Raw genomic sequence first — 4864 nt, forward strand, 5'->3', positions numbered from 1 at the left:
CCAATACTGGAACAGATTTTCTATTGAGGTGGCATTTGTGTAATGCCATTAATAAGATGCTTTAATTTTTTGTTAGCCCTGAAGTGGTCAGGAAGCTGGACTTGTTTATCTTTGTAGATTCCTTCCAACTGAATGACTGCACTGTATTGTATTTTACTGCTATATTGTTATTCTATGCTATGCTATTCACATTGTGTTTACACTTATTTGTCATGGATGACCTTGAGATGTAGTTACTGCCATAAATAAATATTTTACATATGTTATTTCATGTTGCGACATAAAAAACACAGAAAATACAACCAGTTTTTTTGAGAAATAGGGGATCCTTTAAAAATCATTAAAAATATCAATACACAATTTTTTCTTTTTCTCTCTGGATTTTTGAAGCTAGCTTCTTGAGACAATTACACATCAATCTTATCAAGATATAGAAACTTGTATAGCAACCTTCTTTTTAACAGAGTTAATATCAAACCAAATACACTTTGAAAGCCAGTGGACTCACCGCTATTCTCTGTTCTACCATGCTTCATGCAATTGATTCACATGGATCCAAAGGGATATACTAAGTAGGGCATTTTGTACCCCCCTTGACTTCCTTCATGGATGTTTACTGAGGAAACTATTACTACTTGTGCTGTATCATAATCTATTCTAGAACTGACTGAAGATTCATCAACAAAGCTAGCTGAAAATTGAGTTTTTCATTAGCTCAGAAGAGCTAATATGGGGTCTTTCATTACAGACTTCTAGTAGTGTGTACTGCTGTGCTAATTTGTCAACGCTTGTGAATGGAGGGAGTAAGAACAGGCATGACAAAAGTATGCAAAATCGTCAGCTTTGAGTCTTAGAGCTATCAAATTATATGTTTTTGTCACTACAGATTTCTTCTTAACAACACTTAAAGGAAAATTCAAGTCCTGGTGTCTCCTTATGCTTTACACTACATTTTTCTCGATGATAACTATGTTGTAGTAGTGAAATCATGTTCATAGTCGTGGAGACTTCCTCTCATTTCATGAAAAAAAAAATCAACCCACAGGTAGTATATACAAGTCCTGGTAGGTAATAAAACTTCCAACTCAATATCTCGTGTTTTATTGACATAGATACCATCAATATTTATGTTTTGAACTATTAATCAGGTCTATTTTTCTTACTGCTTAAAACAGCTCCCTGCAATGAAGCTACCGAGCTAACAACAGTGTCATCTAAGTTCATCCCGATGACTGAATGGAGATTTTTGGCAAGATATTACTTATTACTGTTAAATTCTCTTGAATTTATTTTAAAGTTTTGAAATGGTTTGTGGTTAGCTGAGATTTTGAACATACCAAGTCCACAAATACCTTCTGATCATCAAATAGCCTACACATTTTCTAATGATGTTTGCTTTCTTTGGACAATACTTTTGGACAATATTTTTAGAGACTAAAATCTACATACAACTACGTGAGTCTCCAGTCTTCATGACCAAAACATTACAACACAAATTGTATATTCTGAAATAGCAGAAATGTCATTAAATTCTAGTATGGAGTATAAGGTCAACAAATATTTAAATGCTTATAAACATCTCCTTTACTTCATTACTTATCTATCTATTCAGAATTAGCTTAAAGCAAGATTTTAACATCCCAATCCTCCAAAATTAGGCATAAACTAGCTCAAAAAATGAATTACCTACATTTAACTCACATGGGGTTAGTTACCTCTCATTTCTGTGTTCAGAGTTCAAATATATGTCTGAGTCAAATATCCCAGTGCTATTTTTGATTAGGTGCTGCAACTCATCTTGTTTAACCGTACGTTTTTTTTTTCTCTTTTAGTTCAGTGTCTTCAAGTACTTCAAGTACAGGTGTCTTTTACTTTCTTCTTACTGTAATTTTACCCGTACTTTCGTCACTCACATCTGTGATTGAACTGTAATATGGCAACTAGTATGCAGAAATTATAACTTTATTCCCTCACGCTTCTTTGAAGCTCACTGGCTGTGTGCAATATAGATAATAGTTCTGCTACATCTCAATGTTTTCTTGTCTGTTCTTCACTCCAGACCTTTAAGTTCAAAAGGTATCAATGCATCATTTAAAAATAAGACCAAAAAACACTTGCTGAATTTCCTCTATGGAAACTTGTAACCCAACATGCAATGGTCAACTTTCTATGGAATCTGAAGTTCTTCTCAGTTATTTGGTTTGATTTAGAATAATTAATGATGAGAGCTCCAGAGAAGGAAAAGATGTCAAAAATATGGAGTGCTTATAACCACTGTAGAGCTTTGAGGTACTCCAAAAATCTAACAACCCTGTCACTGAACATTCCCCTAAACCACTTGAGCAAAGAAAAGGGTTTTTTTGTTTTCTTTCTTTAGAAGCGTAAGAACAGTTCTTGCAGTCTCTGTCCCAGAAATAACTTTATCCCTCCTCCTATCTCTCATGCCTTCTCAGAGAGCCGGAGTTCTCAAAAAGAACCTTCTGTTTGGTTTCCATTTTCTTTGTTTGTATTTGTCGTTTTTTCTCAGCAGAACAATTCATAATTCTTATGCATCTCCTTGACAGGGTGATTACTTTTTGATTAGCTCTGACAGTCGTGTCATCCGCATGTATGTGTCTAAGAGACAGCTTCAGCATTCACTTGAGCTAGCCAACAAACCTCTTATTTAAAATTACAACCGCTAGACAATTTCATACATGTACCTTTCAATGACTCAGAGACACTTTTTCTTCCTGACAATATATATCCCTCACCAGATCTTAAACTTGCAGGTTGTATAATGTACTACATTTCCTGTGACAGAAAATATAGTTGGGTTGTTTCCAAGAATATCATTATCATTTTTAAAACTTATGAATATTTTCAGTATAACACAGAGCACTAATTTATGCAGTAGAAGTCAAGTTTCTGTAAGACCATGTGCTACAAGGTATTCCATACATGTGTAAGGCTGAAAGATATACAAAGAGAGATGGTTTGGAAATCATGTTTCATCTTTTTTTTTTAAATTAATTATTTTTGTGCTGCTTCAGAATGAATCAGCTGTGACACCACAGGCTGCAAAAATTTCTGAGAATGACAAAAACAAATTCTTTTAGAAATCAATCAAAAACTGAATTAAATTCAGGAAATTTTACAGTCCCAACATTTCCCTGTATCTTCCTGACTAACTAATTGTCTAATTGTTTTATTTATTTGTAGGCTCTTCCCAGCCACCCCCTAAGAGTGGCAAGATTCTTGCTAGAGGCTTAAAGAAATGTGAATGTTGTCTGGTGCTAGTTGGCATAGTTGGGCTGTCCTTTAGTTGGAAAGCGGAAGAAGCCTCCACCTGTGCCAGCACATCCACCCATACCAGTGATTGGGCTTGGATTTTGATTCTCTCCATCTAAGAGAATCATAGAATCGTATCATGGAATCACAGTCACAGAATCATAACATGGATTGAATTGGAAAAGACCCTAAAGCCCACCCGGCCCCAACCCCTGCAGTGGTCAGAGCTGCCATTCACCAAATCAGGCTGCACAGGGCCCATCCAACCTGGCCTTGGGCACCTCTGGAGATGAGGCAAAGAACATTAGAAGTGTTACTATATTTTCACCATAAGCACATAAGCTAAAAATTAGGCCATAGTTAGGAAATAGTTTTTTTTTTTTTTTTTTTAATTACATAAAATATATATAATGAGTACTGATTTCTATCAGTCTGCAATTTTGCTCCTTTAAAAAAGTGTCTCCCTTTTTGTTATTGCCGAAGCCTATAATTTATATTCTTTTCATAGCAGGAGAGAGATTTGCTCCTTGTTCTGTTTGCACAGGTCAAGTTACTAGAACTGTCAGGAGAAATTCTCACTTTATTTGAAAATAAATGGATATGGGTATCATCTGGCTGAATAAAAAGGAAGTTTGATGATGTTACACGTACTGAAGATATGTAGCATGTCTAGCAAGTTTCTATTCTTGTTGTTTGGTTATTTCACCAAATTTATCATCAAAGGATGCCTGATTCATTAAAAAAGATCATAAGGCTAAGTCCTCTGCAATAGAGCTGGGAGAATGAGGGTTTTTTACACATATTTCTGGAGCTTCAGTTCAAAACTAAATGGCTATGTGTTGTTTTCAGCTTGGAAAACAAAAAGTATGGCTGCACACACCTTTATAAAAAAGGATGCTGGGGGTGCTCTTGTGATTCTTTGAGTGTAACAGAATCATTACGGAGTCTGAAGAGTTGTAAGAACCTTGGTTTGGGTACCGGCAGCTCCCAGCCAGCACCTTTCTCCTGGCCACTGAGCACAAAGACTGCAGGCCACCATCTGGACACAACTGGGTGTGTTTGATATGACACGATGCCTTCCAAGCAGCTAAACCCAACGAGCTGAAGAAGCCTTAGATTTCTTCAATAGTTTGTGAGTGCTGGGCAACAACATACGTTCATACAGTTTTAACACACTGCCCAACAGCTCCCAGACTTTCCAACAGACCACCCCCCAGGCCCGGAAGGTATCCTTCGGTTAGAAGTCCACACCGGCATTTTCCTACAGGCACTGCATGCTCCAGAAAGCTTCGGCTCTAGAACCATCCAACCGAGCAGCGCACCGCACGCAAAGCAGCAGTGTGGCGAGGAGGGAACCGGCAGAGCTGTCCCAGCCAGCGGAGCAGACGGGAGGGCACCAAGCCGACTCCCCGTCCCGCCCCCGCTCTCGGCGGCGCCCACCTCCCCTTCCCCGGGCCGTGCCCGCTGCAGTGCAGAGCCTCGGGGCGCGGCGGGCCCGGGGCGGGGCGGGCAGGGGTCTGCAGCGAGCGCGGCACCGCCCCCGGCGGGCAGACGGGCGCGGCGGCGTCACGCAGCGGCACCGCCCCCCGCTCCC

The sequence above is a fragment of the Lagopus leucura genome, unplaced genomic scaffold (genome assembly GCF_019238085.1).
Source record: "Lagopus leucura isolate 7727_CA_CO unplaced genomic scaffold, USGS_WTPT01 Super-Scaffold_73, whole genome shotgun sequence".
Classification (NCBI taxonomy): Eukaryota; Metazoa; Chordata; class Aves; order Galliformes; family Phasianidae; genus Lagopus; species Lagopus leucura.